Here is a 26,721-nt window from a genome sequence, read left to right on the forward strand (position 1 = left end):
AAGAAGGGGAATGGGAATTGGTGGAGAATGTTGCCCCTCCGGCTGGTACAGCAATCCTCTCGGCACGGGAATGGAGACAAGCCCAGTCAGAAAAATGGTCTGAGTTTAATCTTTCTGGGCTTGTGGGGTTGGTTTATATCAGACAGGAGGAGATTGGTGTCAGTGACTGTGATTGGTTTGTATCAGACAGGAGGAGATTGGTGTCAGTGACTGTGATTGGTTTGTATCAGACAGGAGGAGATTGGTGTCAGTGACTGTGATTGGTTTGTATCAGACAGGAGGAGATTGGTGTCAGTGACTGTGATTGGTTTGTATCAGACAGGAGGAGATTGGTGTCAGTGACTGTGATTGGTTTGTATCAGACAGGAGGAGATTAGTGTCAGTGACTGTGATTGGTTTGTATCAGACAGGAGGAGATTGGTGTCAGTGACTGTGATTGGTTTGTATCAGACAGGAGGAGATTGGTGTCAGTGACTGTGATTGGTTTGTATCAGACAGGAGGAGATTGGTGTCAGTGACTGTGATTGGTTTGTATCAGACAGGAGGAGATTGGTGTCAGTGACTGTGATTGGTTTGTATCAGACAGGAGGAGATTGGTGTCAGTGACTGTGATTGGTTTGTATCAGACAGGAGGAGATTGGTGTCAGTGACTGTGATTGGTTTGTATCAGACAGGAGGAGATTAGTGTCAGTGACTGTGATTGGTTTGTATCAGACAGGAGGAGATTGGTGTCAGTGACTGTGATTGGTTTGTATCAGACAGGAGGAGATTGGTGTCAGTGACTGTGGGGTTGGTTAATATTGGATTCACGATGTCTCCAGGACTGACAACTCCTTACTGAGCTGCTCTTCTCTTCAACTGTATCCTTGGTCATCCATTGCCATCCTTTGCCCTTTCTTCCCCCAATCTCCTTTCTCCCATTGCTTAAGATACCCTGGCTCTGATGGTGAAGGCATTTCAGCCCAAACTACAGGTTTAAAGCTGTCCCTGCTGAGTGCGCCGCCGATCCCCCGACCCAGCGTGTCTCTGTTCTCACTGAGCTCGTTCACCTGCTGGAACTCTGCTGAAACTTGATTCTATTACCTGGATTCCTCGCCAACAGGGCGACGCTGTTCTACTGACCACACTGTGTGACTCAGCGGCTGTGTCTCTGCTCTGCTATTGAGTCGCTTCAATGTCTTCAGCTGCTGAATTCATTTCACACATCGGTTTCCGATCTCCTGGACTTCAGCGGACATTTAGATTACATGTCTGCAATGGACTACATTGGATTACACTGTAAGATTTATCTGCTTCGTCTCTTTCTCTGCTGCTAAGAAAAAGTTTAAAAATATTGAAACTGCGGCTGTCTATCTGCTGAACTGGTTCCAGTGGTTTTTCAGCGTTGTTGGCCTATAGCTAACACCTGCTGTTTCACTTGCTGTCCAGTGACTCGTTCTACCGGTTTCCAGCTTTGCTGCTCGCTGGCTTGTGGTTTTACTTTTTCTCCGTCACTTTAATCTATGGTGACCTGCAACTTGCGTCTATTTCGCCATCAGCTTCCTTTACCGCCACCGACTCTCATTCCTACGGCAACAACCTCCATCCACGAACTCTCTGTCTTTCAAATAGCCTCTGGACTTCACTCGCCTACTACACCTGTCTCCATGCCGGCCCCATCCTGCTTCCATCAGCTTTGTCCCTCCATGGGACCTCGGACTTTGACCCTGGTCTCCCCACTATTGTCTCCAACCTGCTGTCAGGAATTATGTATCCCATTAATTATCACATGTAACCAGGCCGATGTAACCTGAGCTTTCCCCCCTGTGTCCATTCACGTGCGCACTTTGGCTACTGCTCGGGCCCGGATCATTCAATACTTTTCCACTTTTCCCCCTTTTCCTTTTCTCTCTATCTCTGCCTGACTGCTCTCTCCTATCGTCGCACCTTCTTTCATCTCCTCTCTCTCGGATAATCTGCCCTCCCAAATTCCTACCCCAATCCTTCATTACTCTTCAACCTTCCTACTCACCTGCCGCTGTTGCAGGCTTCACTCCCTCCTAGACAAGCCTGCAGCTTCTCTCTGTGCCTCTCTTGTCATCCTCCGAAGGGCCCATCAAGGCACTCGTTGCTGCCTCCTCAGGAGCAGCAACCTGCACAGTCCCATCCTACCCTCTCGCCGACATTCTCACCAGCGGGCCTACTGGGGGCTAATCGTGCCAATCTCCTCCCCGTCCATCTCCCCCCTTCCCACGCTCCCCCCAGCACAGACCCTGTGGGGCAGCCATTGCTGATCCTCTCCGCATCTCCGTCCAGAACGTCCGTTCGCTTGCAAACATGGTGGAGGGCCATGTTAACCACAGTGGAGGGGAATCCATTGTTGAGGAAAAGGAAGGCACTAGTGTGAAAGGTAGCTTCATCAGAGCATATTGTAATGTGAGATGTTTATACCTATAATTGTGAAACTATAAGAAATAACACAATTAACAGTTGGCTGGGTAGTTTAAGGATAATGAGAAAATTACTGAAGAAAAGTAATTGCTGGGAACCAGGGAAAGTGTCCTTGTAAATCGCAGATTAGAGAAGTTCCAACTGTCTTTTCCCAGCTTCCTGCCAAAATTCAGCAGAGAAGACAAAGAGTCAGGTGCCAGAGATGGATCACTGCAGGGTATAAAAGTGAGGGGAGACTGATGTAAGGGGGCAGTTGGACTGGAGACATCGGAGATCAAGCTTAGGGCACCCGAGGTTCCATCCAGTGGGATGGTCCCGTGTCATTTACTGTGGACAGACGGGACTTGCATGTTTGCTCTGATTGATGAATCAATATAAGGTACGGTAGAAGACAGATAATCTGCTCATCTTATATTTCTTAATAAGATATTAAAACTTCTGACACTAGACTCTTGAAATTGCCAATAAATAAGGCAAGATATTTGCTAGAATCTCACCCCTCTTTCTTATTCTACTCCTCTTCTCTTTTAAAATTTTTACCATTTAATGAATATTTCCTATATTTTTCTTCCTCCCAAATTGTATCCTCTATGTTAAATTTCATTTGACATCACCTGTCCCATTTAATAACCAGTGTATTCACACTGAACTCACTTACAGTCCTTTCACAGTTGGCCATGGTCCCTTTTTGGGATAATCTGGAGAACTTGATCTTGTGCCCCATATACCCAAGCTCAGATCATTTCTCTATATTGAAAAGAGCACTGGTCCCAACACTGGCCCTGGGAGACATCACTGTATACATCCCTCCAGTCTGAAGAACCTCCATTAAATCGGATCCAAAAATGGTTAAATAATACAGAATATAAAGGATTTCAAATCTTATGCAAGACAATTCGATAAAGGGGTGGTTCAAATGAACTTCAGTTCAGTGTAATGTGAAACACTCTAGTTGAGTCAGTGACAACCACAGCCATGTACTCAAACGGAACAAGCTTTGGGTTAGATGCGGTCGAAGGTGAACTTGAGAAAAACTGAAATAATCTAGAGTAAGAAAAGACCCAAAATGGAACAGTCAGTAACATACAATCAATAAGTCTCCTCTGATCATGGATAAATCAAATATTTGACAGACTGTGTTTGAAACAAAGCTGATTTATTCAATATTTATGCAGAATATTAATCTGCGATTCTGGTATGGGGTAAGATCAGCAGAAAATGGAATGTTGGCCTTTATTGCAAAGGGGACAGTGTATAAAAGCAGAGAAGTCCTGCTGCAACTGAACAGGGTATTGGTGAGGCCACACCTGGAGTACTGCATACAGTTTTAGTCTCCGTATTTAAGGAAGGATATATTTGCATTGGTGGCTGTTCAGAAAAGGTTCACGATATTGATTCCAGAGATGAGCGGGTTGACTTATGAGGATAGGGTGAGTAGATTGGACCTATACACATTGGAGTTCAGAAGAATAAGAGGTGATCTTATTGAAACTTATAAGATACTGAGGTGGATCGATAAGGTGGATGCAGAGAGGATATTTCCACTCATAGAGGAAATTAAAACTAGGGGACATAGTCTTAGACTAAGGGGCCACCCATTTAAAACGGAAATGGGGAGAAATGTCTTCTCTCAGAGGATTGTAAATCTATGAAAATATCTGCCCCAGAGAGCTGTGGAGGCTGGGTCATTGAATATATTTAAGAACATAAGAACATAAGAATTAGGAACAGGAGTAGGCCATCTAGCCCCTCGAGCCTACTCCGCCATTCAATAAGATCATGGCTGATCTGGCCTCAGCTCCACTTACCCGCCCGCTCCCCATAACCCTTAATTCCCTTATTGGTTAAAAATCTATCTATCTGTGATTTGAATACATTCAATGAGCTAGCCTCAACTGATTCCTTGGGCAGAGAATTCCACAGATTCACAACCCTCTGGGAGAAGAAAGTCCTTCTCAACTCAGTTTTAAATTGGCTCCCCCGTATTTTGAGGCTGTGCCCCCTAGTTCTAGTCTCCCCGACCAGTGGAAACAACCTCCCTGCCTCTATCTTGTCTATCCCTTTCATTATTTTAAATGTTTCTATTAGATCACCCATCATCCTTCTGAACTCCAACGAGTAAAAACCCAGTCTACTCAATCTATCATCATAAGGTAACCCCCTCATCTCCAGAATCAGCCAAGTGAATCGTCTCTGTACCCCCTCCAAAGCTAGTATATCCTTCCTTAAGTAAGGTGACCAAAACTGCACGCAGTACTCCAGGTGCGGCCTCACCAATACCCTGTACAGCTGCAGCAGGACCTCCCTGCTTTTGTCCTCCATCCCTCTCGCAATGAAGGCCAAAATTACATTTGCCTTCCTGATTACCTGCTGCACCTGCAAACTAACTTTTTGGGATTTATGCACAAGGACCCCCAGGTCCCTCTGCACCGCAGCATGTTGTAATTTCTCTCCATTCAAATAATATTCCGTTTTACTGTTTTTTTTCCCCAAGGTGGATGACCTCACATTTTCCGACATTGTATTCCATCTGCCAAACCTTAGCCCATTCGCTTAATCTATCTAAATCTCTTTGCAGCCTCTCTGTGTCCCCTACCCAACCCGCTTTCATACTAATCTTTGTGTCACCTGCAAATTTTGTTACACTACACTCTGTCCCCTCTTCCAGGTCATCTATGTATATTGTAAACAGTTGTGGTCCCAGCACGAATCCTTGTGGCATACCACTAACCACCGATTTCCAACCTGAAAAGGCGGAGATAGATATATTTTTGAGCGATAAAGGAGTAAAGGGTTATGGGGAGCGGGAAGGAAAGTGGAGCTGAGTCCATGGTCAGATCAGCCATAATATTATTGAATGGCAGTGCAGGCTCGATGGGGTAAAATGGCCTACTCCTGCTCCTATTTCTTATGTTCTTATAAAACAAACTCTAACTGTCAGAATGAACATGGTTCACTGCTCAATGTAACAACATTAAGCCCAGTTATATTCACCAACGTCGTCTTTCAATGGTGGGTCATTTACCCAGCATTCGCCGCGGGGGAAAATGTGGCGCATCCAGACTACAGGAGTTCAGTGCGCATGCGCAGGCCCCACCTGGGACTGGAGTATGCGTCGTGCATGTAATGGCGGAGCACAGGTCGGTGCAGTTGTCTGCATTGTGATCGACTCCAGACACAAGGTAAAATTCAACGGGGCGGAGGGGAGTAACGGAGCCGCGGGTGGGCGCGAAGGTTTCATAAACAACTGGTGCACGCCGCAAGCCCGGAATATTAACCAGAAGGTCCCGCGTTTGCAGCTCGGGGCTTTCTCCCGGTCAGAGGCCAAGTCTAACGGATGCCATCTTTGTGCAGGAAGGCAGGTTCAGTGCTCTCCCATCTTGACTCAGTGAGCAGCAAAGCGCATATGCGGCCACTTAAACGCAGAACAATAAATGGGCGGGGCTTCTGTGTCTGTTCCAACGGGGTCCGAGTACCCGGGAAAGTAAAGAAAATGCCCCAGGTATTTTCTCACTCGCCACACCTCGGATTTTTCACCATCTGGACTAAAGTCGCCGGTCAGTGCTGAGTTTATAGTTTGCATCCCACGCAATTTCAACAGAAAAACTCCGGAGCTGGGACCCTTGTACACTCCAGGGTTGGAATCCCCATGTACAGTCCCAGGGTTAGAATCCCCATGTACAGACCCAGGGTTGGAATCCCCGTTTACAGACCCAGGGTTAGAATCTTCATGTACAGTTCCAGGTTGGAATCCCCATGTACAGTCCCAGGATTAGAATCGCCATGTACAGTCCCAGAGTTAGAATTCCCATGTACAGTCCCAGGTTGAAATCCCCATGTACAGTCCCAGGATTGGAATCCCTCTGGACAGTCCCAGGGTTAGAGTCCCCATGTACAGACCAGTTTTGGAATCCCCATGTACAGTCCCAGGATTAGAATCCCCATGTACAGACCAGGGTTTGAATCCCCATGTACAGTCCCAGGGTTGTAATCCCCATGTACAGTCCCAGAGTTAGAATCCCATGTACAGTCCCAGGGTTAGAATCCCCATGTTATTCCCACACTAGACCCTGTTCCTGTTTATATTACACTACACCCTGTCTCTATTTATATTACACTACTTTTTCTGCTAACGTGGATAACCTCACATTTTCCTACATTATACTCTGGGGTGCCACAGGGATCAGTGCTGGGGCCTCAACTATTTACAATCTATATTAATGACTTGAATGTAGATACAGTGTGTAATGTAGCCAAATTTGCTGATGATACAAAGCTAGGTGGGAAAGCAAGTTGTGAGGAGGACACATAATCTATAAGGATATAGATAGGTTAAGTGAATGGGCAAAAATTTGGCAGATGAAGTATAATGTGGGAAAATGCGAGGTTATCCACTTTGGTAGGAAGAATAAAAAAGCAAATTATTATTTAAATGGAGGGAGACTACAAAATGCTGCCGCAAAGAGGGATCTGGGGATCCTTGTACATGAAACACAAAATGTTAGCATGGCCAGTGCAGCAAGTAATTAGAAAGCAAATGGAATGTTGGCTTTTACTGCAAGGGGATGGAGTTTAAAAGTATTGAAGTCCTGCTACAACTGTACAGGGCTTTGGTGAGACCACACCTAGAGTTTTGTTCTCCTTATTCACAGAGAGATATACTTGCAGTAGAGGCTGTTCAGAGAAGGTTCACTGGGTTGATTCCTGAGATGAAGGGGTTGAATTATGAAGAAAGGTTGGACCTATACTCATTGGAGTTTAGAAGACTGAGAGGTGATCTTATTGAAACATAAGATTCTGAAACATATAAGGCTTGACAGGGTAAATGCAGAGAGGATGTTTCCGCTTGTGGGGGAATCTAGATCTAGGGGGCACAGTTTCAAAATAAGGGGTCACCCATTTAAAACGGAGATGAGGAAGAATTTCTTCTCTGATGGTTGTAAATCTGTGGAATTCTCTACCCCAAGAAGCTGTGGAAGCTAGGTCATTGAATATATTTAAGGTGGAGTTAGACAAATTTTTTAAATATAGTGGAGCGACGGGTTATGTGGAGCAGGCAGGGAAGTGGAGCTGAGCCGAGGATCAGATCAGCCATGAACTTATTGAATGGCGGAGGAGGTTTGAGGCACCATATGGCCTACTCCTGCTCCTATTCCTTATGTACTGTCCCTCTGACACTGTCCCAGCTAACACTCCCAGGGTACCTGCAGCATGGATTTGATGCAGCGTGGATCTATCATCACCACTCTCAGGGCAGGTACAGCACGGGTTAGGTGCAGAGGAAAGCTCCCTCGCCACTCCACAGAAGAGACAGCACGGGTTCGGTATAGAATAAAGCTCCCTCCTTCAAACACGACTGGGGCAAGTACAGCATAGGTTACATACAGCAAAAAGCTCCTTCTACACTGTCCCATCAAACACTCCCAGGGCAGGCACAGCACTGATTAGATTCAGAAGAAAGCTCCCTTGACTCAAGCCCATAAAACAATCCAACGGTAGGTGCAGCACGGCTTACATACAGAATTAATCTCCCTCTACTCCCTCCTGGGGCAGAGGCAGCATGGGTTAGATACAGAGAAAAGCTCCCTCTGCACTGTCCCATCAAACACTCCCAGGGCAGGTACAGAATGGGTTAGATACAGAGAAAAGATCCCTCTACACTATCCCAAACACTCCCAGGGTAGGTACAGCATGGCATTGATATAGAATATATCTCCCTCTACACTGTCTCATGAAACAATCCCAGGGCAGGTACAGCACGGTTTTGCTACAGAGTAAAGCTCCCTCTATAACATTCATTCCAAAGCTTCCAGGGGCAGGTACAGTACAGGTTACATACAGCAAAAATGTCCCTCCACACTTTCCGGTCGAATACTACCAGGTCAGGTACAGCAGGAATTAGATTCGGAGTAAAGCTCCCTCTGCACTATTCCATTAAACAATCCAAGGGTCAGTGCAGCAAGGCTTAGATACAGAATAAATCTCCCTCAACACTGACCCATTAAACACTCCCACGACAGGGACAGCACTTGGTAGATATAGACTAATGTCCCCACTACACTCCCACAAGGCATGTTTTGCATAGGTCATATACAGAATAAAGATTGCTCTACACTTTTCCAAACAGTCCCAGGACAAGAACAGTTCTGGTTAGATACAGAATAAAGCTCACTCTACACTGCCCCATCAAATACTCCCAGGGCAGGTACAGCATGGCATAGATACAGAATAAAGCTCCCTCTACACTGTCTCATGAAACAATCCCAGGTCACGTACAGCACGGGTTAGGTACAGTGTAAAGCTTCCTCTATACTATTCCATCAAAAGCTTCCAGGGGCAGATTTCTCGACTCTATTTCATTAAACAATCCAAGGGTAGGTACAGCAAGGCTTAGATACAGAATTACTCTCCTTCTACGCTGACCCATTAAACACTTCCATGGCAGGGACAGCACATTATCACATTGCTGTTTGTGGGGGAGGGAGGGAGGGAGCAGGGAGCAGTGCGAGCCATTCCAGGAGGGCCACTGGGTAACGTCACCAGAACCCAGGTCACCGATTGGAGCGTGGGCAGGATCATCGGCGGGGCCCAGGTACAACAGGAGGGGCGGCAAACAGCAGAGGAGTGGCGGTAGATCATAGAGTGAGGTGATCGGGTCCCAGGAGGGGCGAGAGTTCGGGACCCAGAAGAGGTGAGTGCCCAGGGGCAGCACGGGCCAGCCCACACTGCGATCTATTGTCAATAAGAGTCTGTGTGTGAACTAGGTCTGTGCAGCAGAGCTGGTCTCCAGCAGTCTTGGTTAGCCCTGGCCACTGGACCAAGACCTTGCTCTGTCAAGCCCGTGTGGTGGCTGGTGTGCAACGGCCACCCCACGTTAAAATAATCCACGCACAGGCATCTTTCACCCTTCAATATGTAGTTCGCAACCTGGAATATCAGGTCCCTCATTGAAGCACCTGTGAACTCTTTACCTCTTTGGTGTGGAAGCAGGTCATCCCCAATACAAGGGACTGCCGAATACTATACTAATACGATGTTACCACTCCCACTCTGACTTCTACGCCCTCAGCCTCCTACACTGTTCCAATGAAGCACAATGCAAGCTCGAGGAACAGCAACTCACCTTTCGTTTAGGCACTTTACAGCCTTCTGGACTCAACATTGAGTTAAACAATTTCAGGCCATAATCTCTGCCCACATTTTGTTCCATTTCCTCGTCCTTTTCTTTTTACAAAATCTCCCCTCCCCCCCCCCCCCCACTCTTTATATTGCTTCTCTCTGTTGTCCATGGCAGCAGGTAATTATTCTCTCTAGACTCATTTTTTGTTTCCTAACTTCTGCTATTACCCTCTCAATTTGGCCATCATCCCCTTTGTCAATCAAATCACTTCTGCCTCCCACCCTGTCACAGACCTTCCCTTTTGTTCTTTCCAACCCCTCCCCCTCCTCCTTTCAGGGCCCCAGCACATCCTTAAGAATCTGTTACATTTCGAACTATTGCCTGTTCTGACGAAGGGTCATCGACCTGAAATGTTAATTCTGTTTCTCTCTCCACAGATACTGCCTCATGCGCTGAGATTTCCAGCATTTTCTATTTTTGCTTTTGTATTTGTGTAGAACTGCATGCAGCCAGAGTTGGTGGTGAAAACTGGGAGCGGAGGACAAACTGTCTTGAGGCTTGTGATGTGTTTGGATTTCAGCACAGGGAGGAGAACGTGTGTATGGGACGGGAATTTAGAGTTTTGGAGGAGCAAGAGAGGAAAGGATCTTCCATAGTAACTGTTCTGAATTTCTGTCCTGTAATTACAGTGATGAGTTCTGTAATCTCTTTTTACAGGGTATTAGAAGGGGATGATTTGCAGACGGGAAACTCAAACCAAACTTCACATCAATTCGATTCCTCAGGACCTGAATATCATCGGCCTTTGAATGTAGAAGGAGAAATATTTGTCTCTTCTGTCTCTGGGAACAGGTTACAAACATCAGTGAGACTGGAAAGGCACCAAGACACACAGGCCTGAGTGAGAGTGTTCCAGTGCACTTTCTGTGGAAAGAGCTTTAACCAGTTATACAGCCAGAAAAAACATCGCACCATTAACAGCGGGGAGAAACCGTAAACATGACGAGGCTTCAACTGATCATCCAACCTGGGGACACACAAGGACACACGTACCATGGAGAAACCGTGGAAATTTGGAGACTGTGGAAAGGAATTCAATTCCCCATCTGAGCTGGTAATTCAACGGCACAGTCACACCAGAGAGAGTCTGTTCAGTTGCTCTGAGTGTGGGAAGGGATTCACTCGGTTATCTACCCTGCTGAGACATCAGTGAGATCACACTGGGGAGAGGCCGTTCACCTGCTCCGTGTGTGGGAAAGCATTCACTCAGTCATCCAGTCTGATGACACACCAGCGAGTTCACACCGGGGAGAGGCCGTTCATCTGCTCTCAGTGTGGGAAGGGATTCACTTTGTCATCCAGCCTGGTGATACACCAGGGAGTTCACACTGGGGAGAGGCCATTCACCTGCTCTCAGTGTGGGAAGGAATTCATTTTGTCATCCTCCCTGCTAATACACATGCGAGTTCACAGTGGGGAGAGGCTGTTCACCTGCTCCGAGTGTGGGAAGGGATTCACTAGTTCATCCAATCTTCTAATGCACCAGGGAGTTCACACTGGGGAAAGGCCATTCACCTGCTCCGAGTGTGGGAAGAGATTCACTTGTTCATCCAACCTGCTGAGACACCAGCGAGGTCACAAGTGACTGTAGGGGTTGGACTCTGCTGTTTTTGCTGAAGTTAATAACCTCTACAATTGTCTGGAGTTTAATATTTTGATATTTCAAAATAACAGAGTGTGTCAATATTTGATATCTCCAAGATAAGAGGAGACTATTGGTGTCCTGTTACTGACTGTTCCACTTTTGGGCCTTTTCTCCTTTCTAACTCGAGATTAGTTCAACTCTCATACCTTCGGTTACTCTTATGGACAAGTCCCAGCTCCCAATACATTCCAGACTGCCTCTCCTAGTCTTGCTAGCCAGGGAAGGTATAGGTAGCATACCTGGGATCATTAAACACAAAACCCAGTATGTTAATCACTTTAAGAACATAAGAATATAAGAAATTGGAGCAGGAATAGGCCATTTGACCCCTCGACCCTGCTCCGTCATTCAATAAGATCATGGCTGATCTGATCATGTACTCAGCTCCACTTCCCTGCCTGCTCCCCATAACCCTTCACTCCATTATTATTCAAAAATCTTTCTATCACCGCGTTAAATATATTCAATGACCCAGCCTCCACAGCTCTCTGGGGCAGAGAATTGCATAGATTTATGACTCACTGAGAGAAGAAATTCTTCCTCATCTCAGTTCTAAATAGGCAACCTCTTATTCTGAACCTATGCCCCGAGTTCTGGATTCCCCCACGAGTGGAAATATCCTCTCTGCATCCACCTTGTCGAGCTCCTGCAGTATCTGATATGTTTCAATAAGATCACCTCTCATTCTTCTGAGTCCAATGAGTATAGGCCCAACCTACTCAACCTATCTTCATAAGTCAACCCCCTCATCTCCGAAATCAACCTAATGAACCTTCTCTGAACAGCCTCCAATGCAAGTATATCCTTCCTTAAATACGGAGACCAAAACTGTACGCAGTACTCCAGGTGTGGCCTCACCAATACCCTGTACAGTTGTAGCAGGACTTCCCTGCTTTTATTTAGAAATTTAGAACTCAGCAGAGGAGGACAAACGGTTTGATTAGGGCAGGGAAAATGGAGTACGAGAAGAAGCTTGCAGGGAACATTAAGGCGATTTGCAAAAGTTTCTATAGGTATGTAAAGAGAAAAAGGTTAGTAAAGACAAACGTAGGTCCCCTGCAGTCAGAATCAGGGGAAGTCATAACGGGGAACAAAGAAATGGCAGACCAATTGAACAAGTACTTTGGTTCAGTATTCACTAAGGAGGACACAAACAACCTTCCGGATATAAAAGTGGTCAGAGGGTCTAGTAAGGAGGAGGAACTAAGGGAAATCTTTATTAGTCGGGAAATTGTGTTGGGGAAATTGATGGGATTGAAGGCCGATAAATCCCCAGGGCCTGATGGACTGCATCCCAGAGTACTTAAGGAGGTGACCTTGGAAATAGCGGATGCATTGACAGTCATTTTCCAACATTCCATTGATTCTGGATCAGTTCCTATGGAGTGGAGGGTAGCCAATGTAACCCCACTTTTTAAAAAAGGAGGGAGAGAGAAAGCAGGGAATTATAGACCGGTCAGCCTGACCTCAGTAGTGGGTAAAATGATGGAATCAATTATTAAGGATGTCATAGTAGCGCATTTGGAAAATGGTGACATGATAGGTCCAAGTCAGCATGGATTTGTGAAAGGGAGATCATGCTTGACAAATCTTCTGGAATTTTTTGAGGATGTTTCCAATAAAGTGGACAAAGGAGTACCAGTTGATGTGGTATATTTGGACTTTCAGAAGGCTTTCGACAAGGTCCCACACAGGAGATTAATGTGCAAAGTTAAAGCACATGGTATTGGGGGTAGTGTGCTGACGTGGATTGAGAACTGGTTGTCAGACAGGAAGCAAAGAGTAGGAGTAAATGGGTACTTTTCGGAATGGCAGGCAGTGACTAGTGGGGTACCGCAGGGTTCTGTGCTGGGGCCCCAGTTGTTTACATTGTACATTAATGATTTAGACGAGGGGATTAAATGTAGTATCTCCAAATTTGCAGATGACACTAAGTTGGGTGGCAGTGTGAGCTGCGAGGAGGATGCTATGAGGCTGCAGAGTGACTTGGATAGGTTAGGTCAGTGGGCAAATGCGTGGCAGATGAAGTATAATGTGGATAAATGTGAGGTTATCCACTTTGGTGGTAAAAACAGAGAGACAGACTATTATCTGAATGGTGACAGATTAGGAAAAGGGAAGGTGCAACGAGACCTGGGTGTCATGGTACATCAGTCATTGAAGGTTGGCATGCAGGTACAGCAGGCGGTTAAGAAAGCAAATGGCATGTTGGCCTTCATAGCGAGGGGATTTGAATACAGGGGCAGGGAGGTGTTGCTACAGTTGTACAGGGCCTTGGTGAGGCCACACCTGGAGTATTGTGTACAGTTTTGGTCTCCTAACTTGAGGAAGGACATTCTTGCTATTGAGGGAGTGCAGCGAAGATTCACCAGACTGATTCCCGGGATGGTGGGACTGACCTATCAAGAAAGACTGGATCAACTGGGCTTGTATTCACTGGAGTTCAGAAGAGTGAGAGGGGACCTCATAGAAACGTTTAAAATTCTGACGGGTTTGGACAGGTTGGATGCAGGAAGAATGTTCCCAATGTTGGGGAAGTCCAGAACCAGAGGTCACAGTCTAAGGATAAGGGGTAAGCCATTTAGGACCGAGATAAGGAGAAACTTCTTCACCCAGAGAGTGGTGAACCTGTGGAATTCTCTACCACAGAAAGTAGTTGAGGCCAATTCACTAACTATATTCAAAAGGGAGTTAGATGAAGTCCTTACTACTCGGGGGATCAAGGGGTATGGCGTGAAAGTAGGAAGGGGGTACTGAAGTTGCATGTTCAGCCATGAACTCATTGAATGGCGGTGCAGGCTAGAAGGGCTGAATGGCCTGCTCCTGCACCTATTTTCTATGTTTCTATGTTTCTATACTCTATCCTCCTTGCAATAAAGGCCAACATTCCATTTGCCTTCCTGATTATTTGCTCTACCTGCGTACTAACTTTTTGTGTTTCATGCACAAGGACCCACAGGTGTCTCTGTACTGCAGCACTTTGTAATTTTGCTCCATTTCAATTATAATTTGCTTTTCTATTATTTCTGCCAAAGTGGATAACCTCACATTTTCCCACATTATACTCCATCTGCCAAATTTTAGCCTGTCTAAATCCCTTTGCAGATTTTCTGTGCCCTCCTCACAATTTGCTTTTCTATCCATCTTTATATCGTCAGTAAACTTGGCTACATTACATTCGTTCCCTTCATTCAAGTAATTAATATAGATTGTAAATAGTTGAGGACCCAGCACCAAAACGGAACACAATATTCCAGGTGAGGCCTCACCAAGGCCCTGTACAATTGCAGTAAGACCTCCCTGCTCCGTTACTCAAATCCCCTAGTTATGAAGGCCAACATACCATTTGCCTTCTTCACCGCCTGCTGTACCTGCATGCCAACTTTCAATGACTGATGAACCATGACACGCAGGTCTCGTTGCACCTCCTTTTTCCTAATCTGTTACCATTCAGATAATATTCTGCCTTCCTGTTTTTGCCACCAAAGTGGATAACCTCACACTTATTCACATTACACCGCATCTGCCACTCACCTAACCTGTCCAAGTCATCCTGCAGCCTCTTAGCATCCTCCTTACAGCCCACACTGCCACCCAGCTTAGTGTTATCTGCAAACTTGGAGATATTACACTCAATCCCTTCATCTAAATAATTGATACATATTGTAAATAGCTGGGGCCCCAGCACTGAACCTTGCGGCACCCCACTAGTCACTGCCTGTCATTCTGAAAAGGACCCATTTATCCTGACTCTCTGCTTCATGTCTGTCAACCAATTCTCTATTCACGTCAATACATTATCCCCAATACCATGTGCTTTAATTTTGCACACCAATCTCTTGTGTGGGCACTTGTCAAAAGCCTTTTGAAAGTCCAAATATACCATATCCACTGGTTCTCCCTTGTCCACTCTACTAGTTACATCCTCAAAAAATTCTAGAAGATTTGTCAGGCATGATTTCCCTTTCCTAAATCTATGCTGACTTGGACCGATCCTGTCACTGCTTTCCAAATGCGCTGTTATTTCATCTTTAATAATTGATTCCAACATTTTCCCCACTAGTGATGTCAGGCTAACCAGTCTATAATTACCTGTTTTCTCTCCCTCCTTTTATAAAAAGTGGTGTTACATTAGCTACCCTCCAGTCCATAGGAATTGATCCAGAGTCGGAAAATGATCACCAATGCATCCACTATTTGTAGGGCCACTTCTTTAAGTGCTCTGGGATGCAGACTATCAGACCCTGGAGATTTATCAGCCTTCAATCCCATCAATTTCCCTAACACAATTTCCTGACTAATAAGGAGTTCCTTCAGTTCCTCCTTTTCGCTAGACCCTCGGTCCCCTAGTATTTCCGGAAGGTTATTCCTTCGTGAAGACAGATCCGAAGTATTCGTTCAACTAGTCTGTCATTTCTTTGTTCCCCATTATAACTTCACCTCATTCTGATTGCAAGGGACCTACGTTTGTCTTCACTAATCTTTTTCTCTTCATATATCAATAGAAGCTTTTGCAGTCAGTTTTTATGTTCCCAGCAAGCTTCCTCTCATACTTTATTTTTCCCCTCCTAATTAAACCCTTAGTCCTCCTCTGCTGAATTCTACAATTCTCCCAGTCCTCAGGTTTGCTGCTTATTCTGGCCAAGTTATATGCCTCTTCCTTGGATTTAACACTATCCCTAATTTCCCTTGTTAGCCACGGTTGAGCCACCTTCCCAGTTTTATTTTTACTCCAGACAGGGATGTACAATTGTAGAAGTTTATCCATGTGATATTTAAATGTCTGCCATTGTCTATCCACCATCAACCCTTTAAGTATCATTCGGCAGTCTATTCTAGTCAATTCACGACTCATACCATCGAAGTTAGCTTTTCTTAAGTTCAGAATCTCGTATCTGAATTAAATGTGTCACTTTCCATCTTAATAAAGAATTCTACCATATTATGGTCACTCTTCCCCAAGGGGCCTCGCACAACAAGATTGCTAATTAGTCCTTTCTCATTACACATCACCCAGTCTAGGATGGCCAGCCCTCTGGTTGGTTTCTCGACATATTGGTCTAGAAAACCATCCCTAAATCCTCCTCCAATGTATTGCTACCTGTTTGGTTAGCCCAATCTATATGTAGATTAAAGTCGCCCATGATAACTGCTGTACCTTTATTGCATGCATCCCTAATTTCTTGTTTGATGCTGTCCCCAACCTCACTACTACTGTTTGGTGGTCTGTACACAACTCCCACTAGCGTTTTCTGCCCTTTGGTATTCCGCAGCTCTACCCATACAGATTCCACATCATCCAAGCTAATGTTCATCCTTACTATTGCATTAATTTCCTCTTTAACCAGCAATGCTACCCCACCTCCTTATCCTTTCTGTCTATCCTTCCTGAATGTTGAATACCCCTGGCTGTTGAGTTCCCAGCCTTGGTCATCCTGTAGCCATGTCTCTGTAATCCCAATTATATCATATTCGTTAATAGCTGCCTGCGCAGTTAATTCTTCCACCTTATTACGAATGCTCCTCGCATTGAGGCACAGAACCTTCAGGCTTGTCTTGTTAACACACTTTGTCCCTTTAGAATTTTGCTGTAATGTGGCCCTTTCTGAATTTTGCCTTGGGTTTCTCTGCCCTCCACTTTTACTTTTCTTCTTTCTATCTTTTGCTTCTGCCCCCATTTTACTTTCTTCTGTCTCCCTGTATAAGTTCCAATCCCCCTGGAATATTAGGTTAACCCTTCCCCAACAGAACTAGCAAATACTCGCCCTAGGACATTGGCTTCGGTCCTGCCCAGGTGCAGACCGTCCGGTTTGTACTGGTCCCACCTCCCCCAGAACCGGTTCGAATGTCCCAGGAATTTGAATCCCTCCTTCCTGCACCACTCCTCAAGCCACGCATTCATCTTAGCTATCCTGCAGTTTCTCCTCTGACTAGCACGTGGCACTGGTAGCAATCCTGAGACTACTACCTTTGATGTCCTACTTTTTAATTTAACTCCTAGCTCCCTTCAATAAGATCACCTCTCATTCTTCTAAACTCCAATGAGTGTGGGCCCAAGCTGCTCAAGCTTTCTTCACAAGACAACTCCTTCATCTCAGGAATCAACCTAGTGAACCTTCTCTGAACTGCCTCCAATGCAAGTATATCCCTCCTTAAATAAGGAGAACAAATCTGTATGCAGTACTCCAGGTGTGGTCTCACCAATACCCTGTGCAGTTGTAGCAAGACTTCTCTACTTTTGTACTCCACCCCCTTGCAATAAAGGCCAACATTCCATTTCCCTTCCTAATTGCTGTACCTACATGCTAACTTTTTGTGTTTCAAGCATAAGGATCCCCAGATCCCTCTATACCGCAGCATTTTGTCGTCTCCATTTAAATAATAATTTGCTTTTGTATTCTTCCTACCAAAGTGGATAACCTCACATTTTCCCACATTATACTTCATCTGCCAAATTTTTGCCAACTCACTTAACCTATCTATATCCCTTTCCAGATTCTTTGTGTCCTCCTCACAACTTGCTTTCCCACCTATCTTTGTATCATCAGCATATTTGGCTGCAGTGTCACCAGATGGTAACAAATACCTTTCAGGCAAGTGTGCCCGTGCACAACAAATATGAAATAAACAGTAATAACTATGTAGACACAAATCATAATGTGATTGGGGAGATGAATTATCACCTCTTTAACCTGCGTTGCTCACGGGTCGTGGAATGTATCACACCTTTCACATGGACACCACATGCTACAACACAAGACTACATGCCTGTTAAACGACAGAAGCAGCATTCTATAGACAGAGGTAATTGATCACACAACCAACGGATCAGATCAAAGCTCTGCAGTCCTACATATCTACTCGTGAATGGTGGTGGACTATTAAACTAGTAACAGGAGGAAGAGGCTCCATGAACATCCCCATCCTCAATGATGGCAGAGTCCAGCATTCACAAATATCTTCAGCCAAAAATGTTGAGTGCACGATCCTACTCTCTATCCTCTAAAGTCAACAACCACAACGCCTTACATTTATAGACCTCCTTTAACATAGTAAAACATTACCAGGTGCTTCACAAGAGTCTTATTAAACAAGATTTGACAGTGAGGCATATAAAACGATGTTAGGTCAGGTGACCTAAAGCATGATCAAAGAGGTAGATTTAAAGGAACGTCTTAAAGGAGGAGAGAGAGGTGGAGAGTTGGAGAGATTTAAGGAGGGATTTCCAGAGTTTCGGATCTAGACAGTTAAATGCATGGCCACCACTGGTGGAGCGGATCAAATCAGGGATACAGAATTGGCAAGAATTGGAGGAACGCAGAGTTCTTAGATGTTTGTAGAGCTGGAGGGCGTTACAAAGAAAGGGAGGGGCAAGGCCATGGATGGATTTGAAAATAGGATAAGAATTTTAAATTGGAGGCATCGCTGGTCTGGGAGCCAGTATAGTTTGGTGAGCACAGGTGTGAGGATGAACAGGACTTAGTGCGAGTTAAGATACAGGCAGAAGCATTTTAGATGAGTTGAAGTTTATGGAGGGTAGAAGTTAGGAGCCCGGCCAGGAGAGCATAGAAACATAGAAAATGGTTGCAGTAGTAGGCCATTTGGCCTTTCGAGTCTGTACCACCATTCAATATGATCATGGCTGATCCTCTATCTCAACACCATATTCCCGCTTTTCCCCATACCCCTTGATGCCTTTTGTTTCTAGAAATCTATCTATCTCCCTCTTAAATATATGACTTGGCCTCCACAGTCTTCTATGGTAGAGAATTCCACAGATTCACCACCCTCTGAGTGGAAAAATGTCTCCGCATCTCGGTCCTAAATTTTCTACCCCATATCCTGAGACTGTGACCTCTTGTGCTAAACTTCACAGCCAGGGGAAACATCCTCCCCGCATCCAGTCTATCCAACCCAATCAGAATTTTATACGTTTCAATGTGATCCCCTCTTATTCTTCTAAACTCTAGTGAATACAGGCCTAGTCGACCCAATCTCTTTTCATACAACAGTCCTGCCATCCTAGGAATCAGTCTGGTGAACCTCCTCTGCACCCCCTCTATGGCAAGTATATCCTTCCTTCGGTAAGGAGAACAAAACTGCACACAATATTCCAGGTGCGGTCTCACCAAGGCCCTGTATAACTGTAGTAAGAGATCCTTGCTCCTGTACTCAAATCCTCTTGCAATGAAGGCCAACATACCATTTATCTTCCTAACTGCTTGCTACACCTGCATGTTTGCTTTCAATGACTGGTGTACAAGGACCACTGTAATAGTCGAGCCTGGAGACAACAAAGGCATGAATGAAGATTTTAGCAACAGATGAGCTGAGGCAGGGGCGAAACTGGGTGATATTACGGAGGTAAAAGGAGGAGGTCTTAGCTGCTCTACTGCTGAAACACACAACCATGCCTTTGTTGCCTCTAGACTTCAGTGTTCCACTGTTCTCCTGACACCTTCAAAGATTTATGTGCATACACACCAGGTTTCTCTGTTACTGTACCTCCTATAAAATTGTACCATTTCATTCATATTCCCTCCTCATTTTTCCTACCAAAATATATCACTTCACACTTCTCTGCATTAAATTCCATCTGCCACGTGTCTGCCCATTCCACCAGCCTGTCTATTTCCACCTGAAGTCTGTTACTACCCTCCTCATTGTTTGCTACAGTTCTGAGTTTTGTGTAATCTGCAAACGATGAAATGATGCCCTGTATACCTAAGTCCAACCCATTAATATATATCAAAAAGAGCAGTGACCCCTGGGAAATACCATTGGATATTTGCCTCCAGTCTGAAAAATAGCCGTTCACCATTACTCCCTGCTTTCTGTCCTTTACCCAATTGTGTATATATGCTGCCACTGTCCCTTTAATCCCATAGGCTTTAATTTTGCTAACAATTCTATTATGTGGTGCTTTATCAAGCGCTTTTTGTCCATATACACAACATCAACCACACTACCCTCATCAACACTCTTTGTTATTTCATCAAAAACTGAATCAAGTTAGTCAAACATGAGTTGCCTTTAACAAATCCGTGCTGACTTTCAGTTATTAGCCCATACTTTTCCAAATACAAATGAATATTGTCCTGGATTATTGTATCTAACAGTTTCTCCACCATTGGTGTTAGTCTGACTGGCCTGTAGTTGTTGGGTTTATCCCTCTCCCCTATTTGAAACAGAGGTGTAACATTTGCAATCCTGCAGTCCTCTGGCACCACTCCCATATCCAAGGAGGATTGGAAGGTTGTGGCCAGAGCCTCCACAATTTCCATCCTTACTTCCCTCAGTAACCTCGGATGCAGCCTGTCTGGACCAGGTGACATTTCTATATTGAAGACTGCCAACCTTTTAAGTCCCACTTTATCTAATTTTATCCTATCCTATATTGTTACTGTCTCCTCCTTTAATTACTCCTTGACATTTGCCACCTTCCAATCCTCGGGGACCGTTCTAGAATCTAGGGAATTCTGGAAGATCAAACCAAGACTCGAGAAGTTATTGGTAAGCTCATTCAGTCTTTAATTTCGGATAAAGTTAATTACAAACTGGCAGAACAAGGAGAATCGCTGTCCCTTTAACTACTACAAGCCAATGTATGGAGGACAGGGGGAGATACAGTCGTCCCAGGAACTGTCGCAAAACAGAATTAGAGACCCTGTCCCTTTTATTGATGAATTTTAAATGTCTATATTAAAATCTGAGCCAGTGGGTTGAGACCAAGAGCTTTGTGCCCAATAAAGGGAATAAAGGCCCACAGCCTCCCCTGACCCCAAGGCCCAGGCCCTGAACAAGGGACTGCACAAAGTCACACCCTGCGGATAGCTAATCAGCTGGTACTGACTCTCACTGGGGTACAGTTTCCTCTGACACTAACTCTCACTGGGGTACAGTTTTCTCTGGCACTAACTCTCACTGGGGTACAGTTTCCTCTGACACTGACTCTCACTGGGATAGTTTCCTCTGGCACTGACTCTCACTGGGATACAGTTTCCTCTGGTACTGACTCTCACTGGAATACAATTTCCTCCAGCACTAACTCTCACTGGGGTACAGTTTCCTCTGGCATTGACTCTCACTGGAGTACAGTTTCCTCTGGCACTGACTCTAACTGGGGTACAGTTTCCTCTGGCACTGACTCTCACTGGGGTACAATTTCCTGTGGCACTAACTCTCACTGGGATACAGTTTCCTCTGGCACTAACTCTCACTGGGGTACAGTTTCCTCTGGCACTGACTCTCACTGGGGTAGTTTCCTCTGGCACTGGCTCTCACTGGGGTACAGTTTCCTCTGGCACTAACTCTCACTGGGGTACAGTTTCCTCTGGCACTGGCTCTCACTGGGGTACAGTTTCCTCTGGCACTGACACTCACTGGGGTACAGCTTCCTCCAGCACTGACTCTCACTGGGGTACAGATTAGAGGGAGCTTTACTCTGTATCTAACCCGTGCTATACCTGCCCTAGGAGTGTTTGATAGGACAGTGTAGAGGGAGATTTAACTTGAAACTGGTCAGGAGCTGTGGGTGGAAAGTTTTCAGTGCAGTTACAGATCACACTGCTGCTGAATTTTAATTGATCATCATCATCAACATAAAATGAGTTCTTAGGTGGCTGAACAGTCCAATATGAGAACCACAGTCTCTGTCACAGGTGGGACAGATAGTCGTTGAGGGAAAGGATGGGTGGGACTGGTTTTCTGCACACCCCTTCCGCTGCCTGCGCTTGATTTCTGAATGCTCTCGGCGATGAGACTCGAGGTGCTCAGCATCCTCCCGGATGCACTTCCTCCACTTCGGGCGGTCTTTGGCCAGCGACTCCAGTGTCAGTGGAGATGTACCAGTTTATCTGAGAGGCTTTGAGGGTGTAACATTTCCTTGTAATATTTCCTCTGCCCACCTTTGGCTCATTTGCCTGAAGGAGTTCCGAGTAGAGTGCTTGCTTTGGGAGTTTCGTGTCTGGCAACGGAACAATGTGGCCTGCCCAGCGGAGCTGATCAAGTGTGGTCAGTGCTTCAATGCTCAGGATGTTGGCCTGGTCAAGGACGCTAATGTTAATGTGTCTGTCGTCGCAGCGGATTTGTAGGATCTTGCGGAGACATCGTTGGTGGTATTTCTCCAGCGCCTTGAGGTGTCTACTGTACATGGTCCATGTCTCTGAGCCATACAGGAGGGCGGATATTACTACAGCCCTGTAGACCATGAGCTTGGTGGCAGTGTTGAGGGCTTGGTCTTCGATCACTCTTTTCCTCAGGTGGTCGAAGGCTGCGCTGGCACACTGGAGGCGGTGTTGAATCTCATCATCAATGTCTGCTCTTGTTGATAAGAGGCTCCCGAGGTATGGGAAATGGTCTACGTTGTCCAGGGCCACGCCGTGGATTTTGTTGACTGGAGGGCAGTGCTGTGCGGCAAGGACAGGCTGGTGGAGGACCTTTGTCTTATGGATGTTTAGTGTAAGGCCCATGTTTTCGTATGACTCAGTACACCTTAATTGATAAGCTGCTAGCAGCAGGGTCGGAATGGTCACGGACCCTGGCCGAGCTTGTTGCAGAGCAAACAGCAAGTCTACATGTGAACTGTTGGTCTGCAGAGGAGAGGCTTTGCAGAAAACAGTAAGCGGCACTTCTTGTCAGAAGGTGGATCTCTATTATTATTTTTAGTCTTGTGTGTGTGTGTGTGTGTCTCGAGTTGCACAATGTCCTTTTTCATTGAACTGTCACAAGAGAGCGCTCTTGGAACTGTGTCTGTGTGCAGCACCCATCTATGAATGGAAATCCCCCGTGAGCTGTTTTCTATAACAACAGTTTTCAGATTTCAGCGGTCCAGACAGACAGAAGGAGCCCTGGGAGCGAATAGATCGGTGCGATAAGCTGAACTGGACTCGTAAAAGGCAGTCCGCAATCACTTCTGTTGCAGTAAAAGGCACAGTATAGGTGACAGTGTCAAAGGCCTTTGTAAGGTCGAAGAAGGCCATGTATAAGGGCTGGCGCTGTTCCCTGCATTTTTCCTGTAGCTGTCATGCTGGAAAAATCATGTCTGTTGTACCCGGTAGGGGTAGAAATCCACACTGCAACTTCGGGAGGAGCTCCTCGGCCACGGTAAAAAGACCCTACTGCTGGCAGCTTATCAATTAAGGTTGAGGAGGACTCGAGGGAAAACTTTTCCTGTGACTGATAGCAGGGAGATTCCTCTGTAGTTGCCGCAGTCAGACTTGTCCCCCTTTTTAAAGACGGTCACGATTACTGCAAACGAGCCAAAGGTGGGCAGCGGAAACATTACAAGGACACCCTCAAAACCTCCCTGATAAAGTGCGACATCCCCACTGACACCTGGGAGTCCCTGGCCCAAGACCACCCTCAGTGGAGGAAGTGCAATCGGGAGGGCGCTGAGCACCTCGAGTCTCATCTCCGAGAGCATGCAGAATCAAGCGCAGGCAGCGGAAAGAGCGTGCGGCAAACCAGTCCCACCCACACTTTCCCTCAACGACTGTCTATCCCACCTATGACAGAGTCTGTGGCTCTTGTATTGGACTTTTCAGCCACCAAAGAACTTACTTCAGGAGTGTAAGCAAGTCTTCGTGATTCCGAGGGACTGTCTATGATAATGATGATGATTATGAGTATAGGTGATAAAAGATTGAGTACATTGGTGGAAGAAGGGTATCTCAGCTTGCCTACAACTAGTTGACCTCCCGGGTCTGGCCAGCTACCTTTTAAGTGCCTTTTCAGCCCTTTATTACCCTTTGTCTATGACAAAAAACATTTAAAGAAAGCTTTGGAGAGTTAAAAGTTGAAGAGACCTATTTGTCAATGAGAGCTATACCTACCGAAGGAGAGAGAGGGAGGGAACTATACACTGAGGCGCCTTGTTCCAGTAAGCCTGTGAATCAGCAGACCAGGTTTCAGTGCCTATGCTCACTGATTCTGTGCAGAGACAATCACTTCAATAGAAGAACAGTTTTTGTTGGATTTATGGTCCTTGTTTTGAGGCGGTCAGCTTGTTCCATGTAAGTTTGCACCTGCGGGCAGACAGTTGGCGAATTATATATATTGTACGAATTTATTGTCGCATTCAGGTACCGAAAGTACTGGGTGTAGCAACTTTTTCGAAACTTGTGTCTTTTTTGGTTTTGTGCCTTTCCAAGCTGCAAGCGGGCGGGGATTGTGCAAGGTGTAAACAGGTCGATGTAACCTGAGCTTTTCCCCTGTCCATTTACATGTGCATTGTGGCTGCCGTTCCGGACCCGAGCCATTCAATACTTTATCCCCCTCTTTCCTTTTCTCTTTATCCCTCCCTGAACCTTCTCCCCTGTCATCATGCCTTCTTTCACCTCTCCTCTCTCGGATACTCTGCCCGCCTAAATCCCTACCCAGTCCTTCATTACTCTTCGACCTTCCTACTCTCCTGTCGCTGTCCTAGGCTTGACTCCCTCCTGGGCAAGCCTACAGCTTCCCTCGGTGCCTCTCTTGGCATCCTACGAAGGGCCCATCGAGGCACTCATCGCTGCCTCCTCACGAGCAGCAGCCCCGACTGTCCCATCCTACTCTCTCGCCGACCTTCCCACCCAACACGCCTGCCAACTGGCGGTGAGGGGGGGGTGGTAATCCTGCCATCTCCTCCCCGTCCAACACATCTCCCTCCGCCTCCCCCCAGCGCTGGCCCTGTGAACGCTGGCAGTGGTGCAGCCATCACCGACCCTCTCCGCCTCTCCCTCCAGAATGTACCTTCCACCACTTGCCCCACCCAGACCGCCATGGTGACGGTGTGGCTCTCATCACCAAATCCTCTGGCACATTCTCCTCCTTTGAACAACTCATCTTATTCCACCCCTCTCACCTCTGTTTTAAAATTCTCAATCACTACCACCCACAAACCATAAAAATTTTATTACCGATATTTCTTCACTACTTTCCTCCCTCTGCCTCTGCATTGAACGACTTTCATCCTCTGGGATTTCAACCTCCATCTAAATTCAACATGCTCTCTCTCATCTGAGTTCACTAGCCAAGGGACATAGACTTGAACGGATGTGGTGGTCAACTGGTTGAGCGATGCACCATCAGATCTGGCTGGACCACAATCACTCCCTCCATATAAACTCCCCAACTCATATTTACGGCCACCCTCCCCCCTCCCCCTGACCTTGCCATCTCTCTTGGCCTCACTATTCCCATTGAGTAAATCGCAGATAAGGCCATCTCTGACCACTTCCTTGTATAGCTCTCCCCCACATCCCCCTTCCACCCCTCTCTCCACCCCAACCCTACTTCCTTCTGTGCCGCTCCTGGAAAAAACTCTCTCCCTACTCTCTTCGAACTGCATTTATGGACTCCCAACTGTCCAGCCTTTGGCCCTCCATTCACCATTACATTTCTGCAGCTCGTCACACCCTCACCATCACCTCTGATGCCCTAGGCCCTGTTAAAACAATTCCTCTCTCGCAGCCTGGCTGTTCCCCAGTACAGCCCTGATCTTCACTCCCTCAAGTTCAAGGGACGCAGACTTGAACGGATGTAGTGGACAACTGGTTGAGTCATGCACCATCAGATCTGGCTGAACCACAAGCATTATCAGGTCCTGCTCTCGTCTGCCAAAATCGTTCACTATTCCAGAATCATTCTGGAATGTAAAGATAAACCCCGGTTTTGATTCTCCACTGCTAACCATCTTTTTTAAACCCCTCTCCCCAGACTTCACTCTCATCTCTGATATTAAGTGTCAGGAGATCATGGACTTCTTTGTCTCTAAGATTGAGACCATCCCTTCAGCTGTCTCTGCCTCATCCCTTCCTTCCCCTTGCCCATCAGGCTAAACTTACTCTAAGGATCCCCCCTGCCCTAGCCCTGACCTCACATCTTTCCCCAGTCTCTCTCCGATCTCCCCTCATGACCTTTTTGAGCACATCCTGTCCATGAGGCCTACTTACTGCTAACTTAACCCCATTCCCACCAAACTGCTGACCACCCAACTTCCTTTTCTGGCTCCCATGTTAGTTCACATTCTCTCCTCAGGTACTATCCTCCTCTCCCTCAAATCTGCTCTCATCACCACTCTCCTCAAAAAAACAACCGTCAACTCCCTCTTTCCTCGCCAAAGTCCATGAACATATTGTCCGCTCCCAAATCCATGCCCATCTTTTCTGCAATTACATGTTTGAATCCCTCCAATCCAATTTCCACGCCTGGTGCAGTACGGAAACGGCTTTCATCAAAGTCACAAATGACATCCTTTGTGACTGTGACAACGGTAAGCTATCCCTCCTTTTCCTTCTTAACTTATCTGCAGCCTTTGACACGGTTGACCACTCTATCCTTCTCCAACATCTCTCCACCGTCGTCCAGCTGGGTGGGACTGCACTTGCCTGCTTCCATTCTTATCCATCTAATCATAGCCATGGAATCACCTGCAATGGCTTCTCTTTCCACCCCGCATCGTTACTTCTAGTGCCCCCAAGCATCT

At 46.1% G+C, this 26,721-nt stretch overlaps 1 pseudogene; it reads left to right on the forward strand.

The window, feature by feature from the left end:
* LOC139274086 (zinc finger protein 850-like) overlaps positions 1-26,721 on the forward strand; it is a 78,192-nt pseudogene that overhangs the window by 41,247 nt on the left and 10,224 nt on the right.

Source organism: Pristiophorus japonicus, chromosome 9 (genome assembly GCF_044704955.1).
Source record: "Pristiophorus japonicus isolate sPriJap1 chromosome 9, sPriJap1.hap1, whole genome shotgun sequence".
Taxonomy (NCBI): Eukaryota; Metazoa; Chordata; class Chondrichthyes; family Pristiophoridae; genus Pristiophorus; species Pristiophorus japonicus.